Here is a 19,566-nt window from a genome sequence, read left to right as displayed (position 1 = left end):
ATTAGAGTGAATATTAAATCACATTTTAATAAATATAAAATGGACAAATATAGTTTGGGTGAAATTATTATAAAAATTGTACATTCCTCATTGAAAGTGTATGCATGGTTAAATAATATGGACTTGGCCTGTCTCATTGCAAATTGAAGTGGGACTCACACTTTAAATAGCAAAGAGAAGGCCTGGGCTTTTGAGTCAGAGACACCTGGTCTTATCTCAATCTCTTACTGGCTGTGTGACCTGAGCCAATATACTTTCCTTAGCTTCTACTTGTTCATCGGTAAAGAATGGATAATAATTAAATGGATAAAAATTAAATTTTTTTAAATTAAAAAAAATATTGTTCTGTGTAATGAATGTTCAAAAATAATAAGTATTTCTGTGAAGGGGTCAGCGTGGATAAGGTCTAAAGAGATTTAGTGATGAAATGTGGAGAGCAGCCATGCGTCTGGCTTCAGTGTATCATCCAATAAAAGGAGTCAGATATGCATTGAAAATTCGCACTTACTAGTACTAATAAGAGAGTTCAGCAAGCCTTCTAGACACAACTTCAACTGACGCTCTCAATAACCAATAAGAAACTGTAATCGAAAATGAGATACCAGTCATAATATCAAAACTCTTTAATGTGTCTAGGAACAGAAATAACAAGGAATGCCCAAAATTTTGTGGAGAAAAATGTCAAATTCTGTTCAAAGACATAGATGAAGACATGGATAATAAATGAATAAGTGAATAGAATTACTTCATATTATAGATTTGTTGGTTCTGTTCAAATTGATCTTTAAATTTCCAGTATTTCAATAAGAACTCCAGCAGAAATTTCTGAATAACTTGACAAAGTAATTCCAAAACGTACTTGCAAGAATTATGATTCAGAAGTAGCTCAGTCAATTTTGAAAAAAATAAAAAGAAGCAAAGAGGGGAACCATCCCTATCTAATAGTGAATAACATAGGCCAGCGTAGCAGCAGATAAATGAAAACTGGGCAAATAAGAGTGCCCAGGACAAGGCATATGAACCAGGAAACTTGATATATGACAGAAGTGGGGAATAGAGAAATTGCTTAATATAGATGGTGGGAAAGTTGACTCGGTATATTGAGAAATGAAAACTTAGATTCCTGCTTCAGCCATGTATGCATCAAACTTCATATGGCTTAAAGATCTAAATGTGGAAGGTAAAACTCTAAAGTTAACAGGAGTAAAAATGACCTTGGTATGGAAAAGGGTTTTGTAAATAAGATTCTGAAAGCACAAACTATAAGGTGGGAAATTGCTGGATCTAACTACATAAACATTAAGGATTTCTGTTTCACATGGGCGTAATAGACAATGTTGACATACCTATACTACACTAGAAGATATTTTTAAAGTTTAAAATCAATTTTATATTTAGATTACAAAAGAAACTCACTGAGGAAATAAATAGAAAAATGGGTAAAGATATAAATAGGCAATTCACAAAAGAACAAACTAGAACAACTCATGTTAGGTAAAGTGATTCTCAACCTCATCAATAATAAGGCAAATAAATTTTAAAAGAGCGATAATGTACCACTTACCCATAATGCACCACTTAGAAAAATGTATGTAACAGCATTATTTGTACCAGCACACAGTTGTCTAGGGTAAGATGGAATATTATGCAGCTTATCGGAAGCAACAAACAAGTGATTATACATCAGAATATAGCATTAAGTGACGAGGCAAGAGATACTATGAGACACTATTATGTAAGCTAATAACACATACGTACACAAAATACCACTATTTTTCAGGGATGCATACAAATGAAGGGATGTGTTACAAAAACCTTAGTGTAGGTGCCTCCTGAATGGTGAGGAATCATAACGAGAAATGGGGGATGAAGGGGAAAGTGAAATTAAACAAGATAAGGATCTTGCAGGGATCAAATATGATAGTGTGCCATGAATCAAGACAGAAATATGATTAAACCAAATCCCTGCATCTAGAATACAAAAAAAAGAAGACATACATAACATGGAGCAGGGTGTCACAAGAAGGGACGTTTGGGTCCAAGCAGAAGTTTTTCCTAAACACAAGGAAATGCATGTGCCCCATACATTAGAAATGCAGCTTTTTAAATTCATGAACTAGGATTCTCTCTATGCTGTCCTTCAATATCTTAAAATTCCTTTCAATTCTGCAATACTGGTGATGACTAGCCAAGTGGAGAGGGGAGGCATGGTCTCTCTTTCCTGAGATGCCAATGACAAAGATTCTCCTGGCTGAGGTCTCCTAGAGACGCTTGACTGTGTTCTTGCCTGAGCAGTATTTTCCATGTATCTCCTGTACATGCTGGCAGTAGCAAAGGTCTTTATCATGGCTGCCTTCCAGAGAACTGAAGCCAGAGCTTTGCTCTGGGACAGCTTCCAGAAGAGTGATTTGTATTACACAGTTGAAAAGTCCCAAATTTTAAGGAGGACCGAGAGGCTATGCTGAATGCCTCTTCAAGGCTCTGGAAGTTGAAGAGGAAAAAAAAGCTGTGTGCTTGCTTTCCTCTGATTTTTGTTCCTCCTACAGGATGCCCAGAGGTTTAGCAGTGTTTTAAGAGGTCAAGCATTACCCGGAATGCAGAGTCTTGATTGGAGTGGGAGGATTATATATTTATATATTGTATCCTTTCCCATCTCCAAACTGGGTATGAAGATTAGTTGTGTAGAATTTTCCTCATGCATGCCATGTTCATGAAAAGACTGAAGTGTATTTACCTTTTCAGTACAGGAGAAATATCATCCACTGACAAAATGGCAGGTATCTAAACAGGATGGTTCCAGGAATCTGAAAGTCCTTCCAATCTTACATCAGATTGTCCCCTAATACTCTTAAAGCACTGCTATTTTTATTAACAATAATAGCTGCTATTTGTAGTATCTGTATTTTTCCAGGCGTTTGATTAGCAAAATCTCATTTCATAATTTTAGCAACTTTGCTAAGTAGCTGTTGCCATTCCTATTTCACAAGTGAAGAACAGTCTCAGAGAGGTTACCTCCTCGGGCAAGATGACACAGAGAAGTGTGCAGAGCCAGATGCAACCCATGCCTATAAGCATCCACATGCATGGTCTTACACCCTATTAATATTTGTACCAAAAGCTTCTATTAAAATACAAATGTGTTTTGAGCAGAAGATTGGAAGCCAAGTTATCCTCAATACCTCAGTATTATTCATAGCTTTAAACTAGGCAGCTGGAGCCTAAACAGCAGGGCCTCAAAGCAATGAAGTACAAAAAATAATAAAGCTTCCAAGCTTCAGTCTACTCACCATCTGGGAAGAGCAAAATGGTGGTCAACACAGAGGAGAGGCTCACTCAATGTTAATTCCTTCTCCTTCCTGCTTTGAATGAGTTGTCACAATGGGATGTCAGGAAGAGAAAGCTGTATACCAGAGACCCTAGGTTATAGGGGAGGGAGACATCAAAAATTGAAGGTGCTGTGAAAGGGTGACATGAGGCTCCCCAAGGCAAGTATAATCTCTTTCTCCAATCATAGCAAAAGTCAGTCCTCCCACTGTATTTACACAAGGGCTGTTTGCTGGGCAATGGTCTAGCTAGGGCTGGTGGTCCCTAAGCATGGAACAGTTGTGGATTCTTTCTTATCACCTCTGAATCTACTGAAAATTCTGCTGAGAAGGAGTCTGTAATTTGTCATTGTTATATGTCAGGGAAACTGACTTCCATTTGATAACCAAAATGCCCTGTGATAACATATAGAATAGGAGTTTCAGTGATAGCAACAGCTAATTAAACACTTAATGTTTGTCAGATGCTGTGCCAAATGCCTTATATGCACCATCTTAGTTGACTGTCTCAGCAACCCTCAGAAGTCGGTATCATTACTCCTATTTTATATAACTGAAAGAAAAACAGAGACCAAGTCATTTGCCCATGAATACTTCCGTTAGTATGTGTTAAATCTAGACCCAATTTATTTCATACTCCAAACGTGTGGTAGTTGAAAGCTGTTATGTATCCCAGAAAAGATCGAGTGCTTTTAATCATTCCTCTGGGTATAGACCTGTTGCAGGTGGAACCCTTTGATGAGGTTATTTCAGTTGAGATGGAACCACCTCATTCAAGGTGGGTCTTAATCTTTGTACTGAAATCCTTTATAAGAGGATACAGGACACACAGAAAAGAGGAGAGAAACACCCAGAGAAGCTAAGAGAGCCAGAGAAGCTGAGAGAAAGGACACACACAAAAGTTGAGAGAAGAAGTCACTGAAGTCAGAAGCTAAAGGCAGTGAAACCCTGGAGAGAAGGACCAGCAAATGTCACCATGTGTCTGGCCACATGACAGAGAAGCTGAGGATCACTGGTAGCTGGTCTTTGGGAGAAGGTATGGCTCTATTGATGCACTAATTTGTACATTTTTTAATGGCCTCAGAACTGTAAACTTGTGAGCTAATAAATCCCCATTGTAAAAGCCAACCCCTTTCTGGTATATTGCATTTCATCAGCTTTAGCAAACCAAAACAAAATGCCATACTCTTGATCCTTATATTGTAATCCTTGTTGTTCTTACACTGATCATCTAAGAGCTGGGAAAACTGAGGCACAGAGTGTTAATTCTTTAAGGCAACTGTTTAGGATAGATTTGTGATTTTAAAAAAGACAAATTTTGCTTCTTAATTTTTCAGTCATTCATATTACTAGCATTTTTGGTAAGGAATAAGTAATATAGCATTCTGCTAATTAAAATAATTATTATGTGTGTTGTCATAATTGAACATGGTAAATATATTACTAATAAATGATGAAACCATAAATATAAATGTAATCCTAAGTATTATTTCCTCCACAACTCACTGCCTTCAAAAGTTTTCTTGAATTTCCTCTAAATAAGGGAGTCTCTTTTTTATATATATATTTTTATTGGCTACTCTTCACACACATACAGTCCTTACATGGTATACAATCAGTGGCTCACAATATCGTCACATAGTTGTGTATTCATCACCATGATCATTTTTAGAACATTAGCATCACTCCAGGAAAAAAAAACTCATACATCCTATACCTCTTACCCTTCCCAATCATTGACCACTATTATTTCAGTCTACCCAACTTATTTTACCCTTTAGTCCCCCATTATTCATTTATTTATTATCCTTATTTTTTACTCATCTGTCCATGCCCTGGATGAAAGGAGGATCAGACACAAGGTATTCACAATCACACAGTCACATTGTAAAAGCTGTATCAGTATATAAAAATCTTCAAGAATTACAGCTACTCAAACACAGCTCAGCAGTTTCAAGCACTTCCCTCCAACCACTCCAATAGACCATAAACTAAAAAGAGATATCTATTTAATGCGTAGGAATAATCTCAAAGACAACCTTTCAACTCTGAAATCTCTCAGCCACTGAGACTTGATTTTGTCTCATTTCTATCTTCCTCCTTTTGGTCAAGTAGGCTATCTCAATCCCTTGATGCCAGGTCCCAACTCATCCCAGAAGTTCTGTCCCATGTTGCCAAGGAGATTTACATCCCTGGGAGTCATGTCCCATGTAAGGGGGAGGGCAGTGGGTTCACCTGCTGAGTTGGCATTGAAAGAGATGCCATACCTAAGCAACAAAAGAGTCTCTGGGGGGTGACTCTTAGGCATAATTATGAGTAGGCTTAGCCTATTCTTTGCAGGAAAAAGTTTCATAGGGGTGAACCCCAAGATTGAGGACTCAGCCTATTGATTTAAACCAGGGAGTCTTAATCTGGAGTCCTCAAGTGCTCATGGATAGGGTGGGAGTGGGGGTGGGCTTGGGTAGGAAAGTGACTTTTTAGTTCAATAACCTTTCATTGAAATTCAGTATGTTTTAATTATAAATATTGGCAAGAGCTACTGTAGTGGTTAGAAATATCTGTTACTTTGTCACCAATAGAAATTACAGATTTTAAGTATTATTTTACGGGTGTTAAAAATATCTTAAAATATTGTTTATGCTTAAGTCTACTTTGAAATTACATGAGTTATGAGACCCACTGCTAAATATTTTATTTAATACTTTAATAAAGAAGCACATATATATATATATATATATATATATATATATATACATATATATATATATATATATATATATATACTATCTCACACAACTTTCAATATTTCAATAACTGCATTTTAAGACAAGTTTTTTCTTTTATAATCCTAAGCATTTTATATTGTGCATTTGACAACATTTTTCTGGAGAGAGTCCATGGTTATACCACAGGAAAATTTAAGAAACCCTGCTTTAAGCCATGCTTCAGGGGTAAATTTTCTTGCGAGTGGTAGCTGGCGGGGAGAGAGGGGCAACTGTGCCAAACTCAGCAAAGGAAGGAAGTTTCTGGATTTGAGGTTATCACTGTGAAACTCCTTCCCATTATTTCCTGTTCAGACCAATGAGTGGACAGACAGGCTTCCCTCTTTGCTTAGCTGATTTTCTCATGATCGTAGAGAGCTACATGTCCTCACAGACAGAAGGCTCAGCAATCAGTGTCTCTTCCAGTATTGACTAAGGCTCAGGCCCTTAGCAATGCTGACTGATCATTCAGGGACTTGGCACTGGCACCTCTGGGTTCTTATCCAGCTTTCTTGATCCTGGGCAAGTTCTGCAAGACTCTGAGCCTCAAGCTTGTCTTATCTAAAATTGGGAAATGAGGCTTGATATTTGTTAATTACTTTACAACCTTCACATTAGTTCTACTCCCTTCAGTTCTCACAGCAAGGCTGTGAGAATGGACGAACATTATCATTCTTATGTTACATATGAGGAAGCAGGTTTTGAGAGGTGAAGGAACTTGGCTAAGATCATATCCTACTTGTTTATGGCCAAGTTGAAACCAGAACCCTGGTCTTCAGATTCTTAGCAAAATACTCCTTCTTCTACCCAGCTGTAAGACAGAATAAAGTCATGAAGCATGTAACAATGTGAATGAAACTTGAAGACATTATGCTGAGTGAAATTAGCCAGAAATAAAAGGACAAATACTGTACAGTCTCACTAATGTGAACTAACGTTAAAGAGTGAACTTGGAGGGTTAAAGTTAAGAACATAGGTTATCAGGAGATAGAAATGGGATAGAGATTGGTCATTTGATGCTGAAGGAATACAGATTGTGCAACAGGACTGATTGTAGAAATTCAGAAACAGATAATACTTGATGGTAGCACAATAATATAAGTACGCTGAATGAAGGAGAATGTGAGTATCGTTGAGGGAGAAAGTCTGGGGTGTGTATGAAACCAGAAGGAAAGATAGAGGATAAAGACTGAGACCATATTACTTAGGAATGCCTAGAGTGGACAATGATGTTGATTAAATGTACAAATATGAAAACATTTCTGCATAAGAGAGAACAAATTAATGTCAACATTGCAAGGGGTTGAAAATGGATGTTATACAAGAGAAGGCACAATCAATGGGAGCTAGGGTCTATAGTCAACAGTAACATTGTAATATGCATCCGCCAAATGTAACAAAGGCATTATGCCAAAACTAAACCTCAACAAAAAGGGTGGCATGGCAGAGATGTATGGATTCTATGGGGAAGAAAAGGTAATGTCTTCATATACATTATGGTGGCAAAGGCATGTCTATTTACTTAGGGTGAATTGTACGATGTGAGAGTAAAATTGTTTAAAAATGAACAGAGAGAAACAAGTGCTAGAGAAAATGTGGCAAAAGAGATGTAGGTATTCACTGTTGGTAGGGAAGCTGAGAGGTGCAGCCCCTCTGGAGAGCAGTGTGGTGGTTCCATAGGAGGCTAGGGGTGGGGTTGCCATATGATCCTGCAGCCCTGATGCTAAGTATGTGTCTGGAGGAACTGAGAGTGGGGACACATTGGACATTTGCACACTGTGTCTATGGTGGCAGTGTTGGGATTTGCAATGGATGGAGATAGCCTAAGGGTACAACAAATGAGGAATGAAAGGGAGAACTGTGGAATTTGCATACAATGGACTACTGAGTGACTGCAAGAAGGTATGAAGTGGTGAGGCATGCAACTAGGTGAATGAACCTTAAGGACAATACATTGAATAAAATGTCAGAAACAAAAAGACAAATGTCATGTCTCACTCATATGGATTAACTAAAATATACAAACTCAGAGAATTGAATTTGAAAGCATGGGTTATCAGGTTGGGGGCTACTGTAAAGGGTCCTATATTGTAAGCTCTTGTAGCAGTCACATCTATTTAGGAGTTGTAACTGATATTTCTAAATTCCAAGGTACTAAGCTATTTGTATATAACCTGGTCATTCCATGAAACTTCGAGTATTCAGAGTTATACCTCTGAAGCTATGAAAGTCAGCAGTACCCCTTACAGCAACTGTTTAAAAAGCTGAAAAAGTGATCAGACTTCATCTAGAGAAATGAAGGAAACTGATCTGGATAGGGCTAAGGTAAATTAGACTACAGGGTAAAGGATGAAATGAATCATATTTTCAAACTTCAACTTCTGTGCAAGACCAAAAGGAGAGATGTTTATTTGGTGCAAAATTTATATTTTTGGTAGCACATTGTCTAATTTAACTTGTACGGTCAGTTTACTTGAACACCATAATTACATGGAATCTTGAATTGGGCGTGAAATCTTGTTGGTTTGTACAGGTTGGTTTATTGCCCTGTTATATCCCAGAGTGCTTTGGGCAGAGAATGGAAACATATTTGCAGGGTCCCCAAGTTTTGAACTTCCCCACCTGGGGATTTCCTGGTATTCTCACAAGCAGTAGGGACAACCAGTTCAATGGGATGAGCCCTCGATCTTGGGGATTGTCCTATAGGGCTTATTACTGCAAAGGATAGGCTAAGCCTGCTGATGATTGTGCCTAAGAGTCACACCCAGAGAACCTGTTTTGTTGCTCGGATGTGGCCTCTCTCTCTCTCTAAGCCTATTTGGTGGGTAAGCTCATTGCCTACCTCTCTGCCTGGGACATGACTCCCAGGGGTATAAATCTCCCTGGTAATGTGTGACCTGACTTCTGGGGATGAGCCAGAACCCAGCAGCACGGGAACGAGAAAGCCTCTCGACAAAAAGGGGAAAGAAAGAAATGAGACAAAATCAAGTCTCAATGGCTGAGATTTCAAATAGAGTCAGGAGGTCATCCTGGAGGTTATTCTTATGCATTATATAGACAGCCCTTTTTAATGTATGATGTATTGGAGTGGCTAGAGAGAAGTACCTGAAACTGTTGAACTGTGTTCCAGTAGCCTTGATTCTTGAAGAAGGCAGTGTAACTATGTAGCTTTTACAATGTGAATGTGTGATTGTGAAAACCTTGTGTCTGATGCTCCTTTTATTCAGGATATGAACAGATGAGTAAAATAAAAAAGGGAAATAAATAAATAATAGGGGAGTAAAAGGGTAAAAATTGGGTAGATTGAAATATTGTGAGTCAATGAGAGGGAAAAATAGGTAGTATGGGATATATGGGTTCTTTTTTTTTCTTTTTATTTATTTTTCTGGAGTGATATAAATGTTCTAAAAGTGATTGTGAGGAAGAATACATAACTATGGGATGATATTGTGAGCCAAGGATTGTATAATATGTCCTGTATGTGTAGGGATATTTCTTAATAAAAATATTTTTTTTAAAAATACTCCTTCTTCACCGATATATCCCCTTAGCTCCTCTCTATCTGCCTTTTTCATCTTTCAGTGGCCCTTTGGTTCCTCCAATGACCTTTCATTTCACCCTGCAATAATCCTTCTCTACCCTTCTCTTTTGGAGCACTGGACATTGAGTCCTCTGACATTGTGTGTCTTCCCACCTTAAGCTGTAACATTCTTTTGTATTTTACTTACATTTAATCTTAGCTCTGTCTCAAATTAGCTGGATAACCTTGGATTGATCACATAAGCTGTCTGAGTCTTTGTTTTACCATCTGTAAATGAATAATAATGACAATTTCAGATTTTTGTTGTGAAAATAAATAAGATGCATGAAGATACTTTTGTAGAGCCATAAAGTGTTTTATAACATGGTTGTGGGTGTTACCAACAACCAATGTATAGTTAGACTGGAAGGCTGTATGCAACAGTGAGCAAGGGAGGAAAAGGGCTTCACTTAAGTCTTGGCTAGGAGACCTGCTTCTTGTATCACAGTAGAAAAATTATACTCCCTTACTAAGTCTTTTCTTCTTCATCATTTTTTATCTTACTATTAAGGTTTTCATGAAGATGAAATGAGACTGTGTATCAAAGCTCTTTTTCTTGTTGTTTTTTTGTGTGTGTTTGTTTGTTTCTTTTTTTTGTATCAAAGTTCTTAACACACAATGCCTGACACTCAATTAATGGTTGTTGTCGTTATTACTATTGTTGTTATTGTTATTTTCTCCTTTGGAGCAGAATCCTTTCTCATACATTTTATGCCCCCCAACATGAAATGTGGTGTTTTTACAAATAAGAGGTACACAAAAAAACAGTTTTTGAAGAAATGATTGAGTTTTGAGAAAACGCTAATATAGAAAGCACTGGAATTTTTTTTTAAAGTTCTATTCAAATATCACTTATTGTTATTTTTTTACTAGTCAGTGAAACCATGTATTTTGGTTTGCTAATGCTGCCAGAATGTGATATACCAGAAATGTATTGGCTTTTATAGAGGGGATTTATTAAATTATAAGTTACAACTTTAAGGCCATCAAAATGTCCAGATTAAGGCATTAACAAAAGGATATCTTCAATCAGGAAAGGCAGATTGAGTCCAGAGTTTCTCTGTCACTTGGGAAGGCACATGGCGACATCTGCTATTTTTCTCTCCAGGCTTCTGGTTTCAAGAAGTTCTCATAGCATCTCCAAGCATCTGCGTCCTGCTTTTAACTTTCTACTCTCTGTGTAGGCACTGACTCTTTGTGTTGTCTCTTTGAAGGACTCCAGTAAATTAATTAAGACACCTTGAATGGGCAAAGTCACATCTTCATGTAATCAAAAGTCCTACTTTAACAATAGGTCTGCCCCACAAGATTGGATTAGGATTAAAATAACGTCGTTTTTCTGGGGGTACATGACAGCACACCCTGTTATAGACCAGAGCAAACAGGTCTAAATATAAATTAATTTTTGCGGCTTGACCCAGTCACCTTTTCCACTTCTAAAGACTGTTTGATATGTTATCCACATGTATTTGTTAGTTCTTAGCATGTGCCTCCCTACACACATAGCTTTTCAAGGCTCTGCCATCTCCATTAGATGATGAGCTCCGTGGGAAATAAGTCCATACTCACAGCTCTTTGAATTCTCAGGAGTCAGCATAGTACCAGGCCAATAGAAGATCCTCATCCAATGATTCTGCTGACCATAATCATCCCTATCCATGGCCCAAGACCCAGGCAGGGGTAGACGTCAAGATTTCAAATAAAGGATCCAGTCTACTTTCACCTTTTCTGAATTCTTTTGAGCAAACAAGCTCATAAGTTTAACACAGAGTATGAAAACAGCCAATGAGGATGCTGTGGTTTTTACCACCACAGGTGCTAACTATCAGCTGACAAATGGAAAATGGAAGTATTTATAGGCATTTAATGTAATATTAATGAAATGCACAGCTGGACACTGCATCACCCCAGCGGATAGGATGAAGTTTACAATATATTTTTATCCCATTTATTCTAGGATCAGATATACTTGATATTAAATAATTAAGTCAGTTTAGAGGAAGAAACTGGAGTGTAGTGAATTCAATCACTGCTTATGGCTATGCAGCCAGTATGTTTGTTATTTATTGCTCTGTAGCAAATTACACCAAAACTTAGCAGCTTAAAACAGTAAAGATTTATTATCTCACAGTTTCTGTAGATCAAGAATCAAGTCACAGCTTAGCTGGGTGCCTCTGGCTTAAGGTGTCTCATGAAACTGTAATCAACCTGTTGCTGAAAGCACAACTGGAAGAGGATCCACGTCCAAACTCACTCATGTGGTCATTGGCATGGCTCAATTCCTTGTAGGCTATTGGACTAGGAGCCTTAGTACCTCACTAGCCAATGACCAGAGGCCTCCTTCAGTTTCTTGCCACATGGACCTGTCCATAGTGTAGCTTACAACATGACAATTGGCTTCCCTCAGAGTAAGCAAGTGAGAGAGAGAGGGAGCACCCAACACAGAAGCCCTATCTCTTTACAAACCGATATTGAAAGTGATATCCCATGACTTATCCTGTATCCTGTTCATTAGAGGAGAGTGATAGGTCTAACCACACTCAAGGGGAGGGGAAAACAGAGGAGTGTGGATACCAGGAGATGGGGGGTAGACATCTTAGGGTTTGCCCACCATAACTAGTTACGAATGAAGAAAGGACTCAAACTTAAGCTATTATTCTTCCAGAGATGTGTTCCTTCAGCCATGATCTGTTAATTCTTTCACCCAGCAAATTTTTTAACTGGGCCCTAATGCAAACTATGGAGGATAGTTAATAATACACTTATACCAAGATGCCACACTAATGCAAAATGTTAATAACTGGGTCCACTTGCATGTGTCATAGGGGAGAGGAGAGATGGGGAGATATATAGGAACACTGTACTTTCTGCATGATTATTTTATAAACCTACAACTGCTCTAATTAAAAAAAATGTATTACAGAAATTGTTCTCTACTCAAAGGATGCAGAAATAAAATACGTGGCTTAAGGAAATGCAATATATGAGTGAAACAAATAATTGCCTATTGACAGTACAGTGGGATAAGGTGAGCCTGTGTTTGCAGAAAGCTCACGGTAAAGTGAGAAACACAGTAAGGCACACAGCCCAGTCCCAGGAGGCTCCAGAGAGATGATGCCTGAGACAAGTCTTGATGGATTTGCCAGACTAGCAGGATTAGGTAAGGAGAAGTAGAGAAAGGCCTTTCCAACACCAGTGAAAGGCAGAATTTTGAGATAACTAAGAGCAAATTTGTTTAGCACAATTGCTAAAAGGCAAGTAGCTAGCATTGAGAATGGACAATTAAGCTGTGTACATTATGTAATTAGGTGAGCTTTTAAAAATGACCCTTTCTTAAATTAAACTATTAAATAGAAATCTCTGGGATTTGGGTCTGGACATTGGTATCTTTGAAATCACCGCCAAGTGATTCTAAGGTTGTCAGGCTGAGAATTACTAGTCCCTATCATGAAAAACCCTTACATACTAAAAAGTTTACATTTTATCTTAAAATTGTCAGAGGTGACTTAAAGTAGGGTAGTGACTGATGAGATTCGCATTTTAGAAACATCATTCCACCTATAGAGTCTGGAAGATGGATTAGAGAAGATGAAACTAGAAAGCAGGAGTCTGGCCAAAGACTACTGCAATAACCTAGAATAGAAATAATGAAGGTTAGCAATGGTGTACCAATCAAAAGCAGTGAAGATGCAGGAGACAAGACTGTTTGGAGGCTACTAAGACAATACGTTGATTGCCTGTAAAGGGGGTGGGGATGGAGGCTGCAAGGAGCCAGAGAGACTGCAGGTTTCTGGCTTGAACACTGGGAAGATGGTGGTGTGACTCAGTCCCCAAGAAAAGGAATGCAGGAGGAGAGGGATGAGTGAGGAAATGGCAGAAATGTGGGCTCAGTTTAGACAGGGCATCCAGGTGGAATGTCAGGAGCTGACAAGTGAGATATGAGTTGGGAATGATTAAGGGTCATGGAGCCAAGGAATTAGATGAAATATCAATAAAGGAGAAGTTTGAGGATAGAACCCTGAGTGTGGGGATCCAGGGCCCTGAAATCCCTTCCATACTGAAAGCAGGTCATTGCATGTAGCCACCTACATGGCCAGGATAGACTTCAAGGTCATCAGACCTTCTCAGGGGATAAGAATGTACAGATGGCATCATAAACAAGACATTGAAACACCCCTCCCTTGGTCACTGTTGATAACAAACCTCCAAACCCTTGTGTCAGAAGAGCCACTGAAACTCTGTTCTTACACCTTTGTCCTAAACCCTTATAAGCCTTTGCACATCCCCCAGCCCTTTTACAGTGTGTGGATTTCATTTCCCGACCACCGACCAGATGCCATCGGGAAGAATCCTCTCCTGTTTGTAAGTCCTAATTGAAAATCATGTCTAACTCTGTACCTGGCATATCCTTTGGACTTTAGGCTGCCCCTGGCCAAGTCCTCCAAGAGCTGGGTTGCAACACTGAGGCATAGTGATGATAGTGATGGATAGGCTGAGAAAGGGAAGCTGTCCTTCAAGACAGAGAAGCAGCAACCTGACAGTTGCGAATAAAGCCAGAAAAAAGTGGTTGTGGTCCTTAAGACCAAAGAGGAGAGGCTTTCATAGAAAGGAGGTGATCAACAGGGCCAAACGCTACAGGAAGGAAAATAATTATTAAAAGTTATGAATAGACCCTCTTATGAGTAGCAGTTATCTATCAGACATTTCACAACTCTTTCAATACAGAATTTTGGGACGATAAATATAAAAACAGCCTTGATTAAAACAACCAAAAAAATAACCAAAAACATTTATTCTTTTGCATATTAAGACGCCTACAGAGAGAGGACTCCAGGAAGACTAAGTGAGGGCTGGTCCAGATTTACCCCTGAGGTGGGATGGGGTCACCATCCAGGAGAGCTAGCCACCGATAAAAATGTGAATTTTCTGTGAATGAGTAGGAAGGAGAAAGTGGCTGTTGCGGAGGCAAACACTAGCGTCTGCAGCATAGGATTTTCTTCATTTATCCGTGCAACAATTGTGCTAGTTAGGGATTATTATTCCCCTTTTTAAAAATAAGGAGACTAAGGGGAAGCAGCAATAAGACCTTGTCCAAGAACACCCATCCCAAAGTAGGAGACAGAGGATTCAAACTGAGTCTGTCTCTTTCCAGAGCCTGTGGTTTCTAAGCAGCTTAGCATGGAAGTTCCTATTACAACTTCCTATAATAGGTCATGCTCCTTTCTTAATGTGTTTTGTCCTTAAGCTTTTATCTCCCCATTCATGTGTTTGTGAAGGTATTCTCTCTAAATAAACTTGCTGCAACCTTACATGTCTGTGACTTCATCCAGTTTATGACTAATTACTTCTCTGACTTGACAAGATTATTCAGAATTCTAATTTTATTCTGCAAGGTGTTAGTCATTCCTTATAATTTAGGATTAACTGAAAAGAGATGCACACTCAACATCCTTCAAGCTCTGTCTTCAGGGGCCTGAGTGTGCTGGGGGCTACTCAGTGAGTCATGGCGCATCCACTTAACACTGAAAGGACCTCCAGCAACTGTGTTTCCCTAGCTGGTTTGTGAGTTTGCTGTGGCACAGAGTCTTATGTCTTATCAATAGGCTATATTTATTATTTATCTATAGAGCAGCCTATCAATCTGCCACAGAAGAATATTAAATCAGTTTAGATGAAATGGTTTCCCAAGCTGGTTTGTTATTATACAGCTGTGTATTCAGCTGTGATTATCCATGTGTTTGTAAATTCAGCATCTGACTTTGTCCAGGGTCTTCCTTGGAAATCAGATCATAGTGATGGATCAACCTTGTTCATGAAATCTTTCTTTACTTTGCATCTTCTTTCTCTTCTGACACACGTATCTAACCCTGTATTTATTCCTTTGACTTTACTTTCCGTAAGTGATGAAATAGGCACTGATGTGGGGAATATTTGAATGTTGATGGACTATTAAGCTTCCAGCTTCAACAATCAATACCATTCATGCATTTGTCTATTACATAATCTGAAGGAAAAAAGAGCAAGAAGTGGGTGGGTACCAAACTTAATTCAGTTTTAAGATAGTGTAATTTTCTTTAGGTTCCCAAGACCCATTTTAAGTCACTTATTCCTTTCTGCTCAATATCTGTTAGTTCACCACTGCATGAAAATCAGGTGTGGGACATTTCCACGGCCTATATTCAATGGGAAGATATCAGGAGAGTCGATGAGGAAAACAGCTGCATTAATCAAATGCTTACTGGGGCAGGATGCTGTGCTCAGGACTTTTACATATCATAACTCTTTTAATCTTCATAGCAACACTGTAAGGGTAACTACTTTCAATAGCCTTCTTGTACAGTAGAGGAAACTGAGGCCTGGAAAGATTACACAATTTGCCCAAGGTTACACAACCAGGAAGTGACAACCTGAAATTCCAATCCAAGCTTTTTTCGTCTACAGAGATGGGAGTTCATAGCCATTCTGATATTAAATCTTCCAAATGCTTAAATGAACAAAAGCAATTTCCTTTTAAGTCATTCATTTAGCTCATATATATAAAAAACTTGGTGTTGTATGATACAGATTTATGTTTAACAAGGTAATAGCACCTTATTTGCTCTCTTGGGTGAGTTCTTTCTCAAATCCTCCAATTCCAATTCTACTGCCCATAATTTTCATACATTCCGTTTCATTGTTTCTCTGAGCTGCAGCTGCATTCCACTAATTTCTTCAAAACTATCTTCCATTTCATTTATGCTTTGTCTAATTTGCTGCTTAGCTTAATCAGTGAATTTTTAACTTTCAAGAATTATAGTTTTATAGAAGTTCTATTTGCTTTTATTTGAATCTGCCTTATCATTTTTATAGTCTCCTTTTCCTAAATAAAATAAAATGGCTGCCGGCATTAGAGGTTGAGGGGAAGGGATCCCTTTCTGAGAAGGGCTTTTCTAGAAGACAAAAACAATTTACCTGCAGGAGTTTTCCAAGAAAATGGAACACACCCTACAGGGTTGCAAATAAAAAACACCTGTTGAAAAAACTAGTTTTAGTCTAGTAGAGATAGGTTATCAGAATGGACAAGCATACCATGTTAATCAATGTGTGTCTGCTCCCCAGTTGGTAAGATCTGCGCCCCTCCCCCACCATGTAAAATGGAAATCTGACGTCAGCCAGTCAGACCATTTCTTCACACACTTCCTTGTTTGCCCTATATGAACTTCACCTCTCCATTACCTGGCAAAACTAACTTCTACTTTCTGAATGGGATGCTGCTGGATTCATGAACCACTCAATAATGTGAGCCTAATTCTAGAACCTGTTTGTTTCTGCTGGTTCTCAGTCATGCTACCCATTTCTTCTACTCTCTTTTGAGTGAACTCACTTGATTTAATTTGTGTAGAAAAGGCTCCTATTGAAGGTGTATTCTTCCATAAAGAATTTGTATTTGCTTTAACCAGATGACAGAGGAGCCTACTCATGTGAGACCAGATAAAAATAAAATTGCAACTTTAACTAAATAGATAATATGAATTTAATATGCAGGCCCCCATGAAGGCTGACTAATTTAAATTTCTCAGGTAATATTTTTTCTCTCTCTAGGGCCAAGTGTAAGTCAAACAGTTTACTTCATTCTTGGTGGAGTTGTGTTTTGTTTTTCCTTGGAATATAGTCTATCCTTTTCCAGAGTACAGGTGGCTCTTTTAAGGTTCTGGCTTTATTTACCCTCCTTAATTTGTCCAGGTGTCTACAACATGAGTCGTCACCGAGGTCACCAGGAATTAGCTGAATTTTCCAAGACAGCTGGTAATTTAGAAGATTACCACCTTTTCTTTTTTTTTTTAATATTTTTTATTGAGAAATCTTCACACACATATAGTCCATCGAAACTATACAACCAGTGACTCACAATATTATCATGTAGTTGTGTATTCATCACCATAATCATTTTTAGAACATTTGCATCACTCCAGAAAAATAAAGAAAAAGAAAAAAGAATAAATTCATGCATGCCATATGCTTACCCCCCCTCACTGATCATTAGTATTTCAATCTACCCAATTTTTTTTTACCTCTTATCTCCCCTATTATTTATGTATTGTTTATCCTTATTTTTTACTTATTTGCCCATATTCTGGATGAAAGGAGCATCAGACACAAGATTTTCACAATCACACGGTCAGGAAGGCTCTCACAATCCCCTGATACCATGTCTCAGCTCATCAGCAAAAGTCATGTCCCATGTTGCCAGGGAGATTTACACCCCTGGGAGCCATGTCCCATCTGTGTGTGTGGGTGGTAGGTGGGCAGTAAGTCCACCTACTGAGTTGGCTTAGAGAGAGAGGCAACATTTGATCAACAAAAGAGGTTCTCTTAGGGTAAACCTTAGACTTAGCTTCTCCTTTTCAGGAATAAGTTTCATAGCCTCAAATCCCAAGATCAAGGGCTCAATCTATTGAATTGGTTGTCCTACTGTTTGTTAGCATATTGGGAATTCCCCAAATGGGGAAATTTCTTCCTTCCTCCCCAGTCCCCCAAGGGGACTTTGCAAATACTTTTTATTCTCCACCCAAATTCCTCTGGGATATATTGGGGGCATCACACTAACTTGTACAAACCAACAATATCTCATGCTCTATTCAAGATTCCATGTAACTGTGTAATTATGGTATTCAAATAAACTGACCATACAAATTAATGTGCTTCCCAAAATACAAACGTTGCACCAAATAAACTTCTCTCCTTTTAGTCTCACACAGAAGTTGAAGTTTTAAAATATGGGCCATATCATCCTTTACCCAGTATTCTGATTTACCTTAGTCCCATCCAGATAAGCTTCATCCATATCTCTAGTTGAAGTCTGATCACTTTTTCAACCTTTTTAACAGTTGCTGTATGGAGTAATGCTGACTTTCATACCTTCAGAGCTTTAACTCTGTGTCTCATGTGTCACATACATACCTGAAGTTTCAGGGAATGACCAGGTTATACTCTGGTATATAAATAGCTCTCTATCTCAGAATTTAGAAATAACAGTTACAACTCCAGCAGAGATGTGACTGCTGTAAAAGCTTACAATCTAGGAAACTTTACAATAGGCCCCAGTCTGATGACCCATGCTCTCAACTTCAATTCTCTGAGTTTGAGAAGTTTACCACCTTTTGCATTTCTGCTTTTACTTTGTTTTTTGCCAGTGTCCTAGTGGTGCCTGTCAATATACTCCTGGGTTTGAATCCCAGGCCTGCTGTCTTAGTGTGCAATCTTGGGCGATCTGTTTCCTCTTTGGATTTGTTTTGTCATTTGTATCAACTTATGTGAGGCTTAAGAAGACTCCGAATAATGAATGTAAAGGGTCTAGTGCAGGAACGAGATCGCCCCTTGTTCTTACTCAGTGTAGGAATTACAAGTTTTATTTGTGTCTTGGGGAAAAATCCTGAAATCTTTAAAAAGGCCAGATTGGCCACTTACCAGACAGGACTTCTACCTACTCAGTTCAGAGTGAAGAAGAGATATGGGTTTGAGTCTGTGTGTTTATTATGTTGTAGGTGAGGGTGGTAGTAAAGGGAATTTCTCCATTTTTCCATCTTCTGTGTCATTCTGTGCCCCAACCAGAAAAAATCCAGTGGCAAGGATGGCATGTCCTTGATATACTAAGGGTTGCCTCTAAAAAGAAAATAATGAAGAAGATGGGGAGAATCTCAACCAACAAATCAAATGCTGTTATCTATACTGAATCTTGAAGAGTAATGTGCTCAAGTGCAGTGGTATTTGAGATATGAAACAAACATACTCCATCCACCAGGATGAAGGTCTTACCGATCACCTCCACAGTATTCAGACAGTAATTTAATTAAGTTGTTCCTGATCCACTTATATTAACATAATTTGCGACCGGCCTGATGGATGCCGACTGATGTACCAG

This window comes from Tamandua tetradactyla, chromosome 4, assembly GCF_023851605.1.
Source record: "Tamandua tetradactyla isolate mTamTet1 chromosome 4, mTamTet1.pri, whole genome shotgun sequence".
Lineage (NCBI taxonomy): Eukaryota > Metazoa > Chordata > Mammalia > Pilosa > Myrmecophagidae > Tamandua > Tamandua tetradactyla.
Note: the sequence above shows the minus strand (reverse complement) of the source record.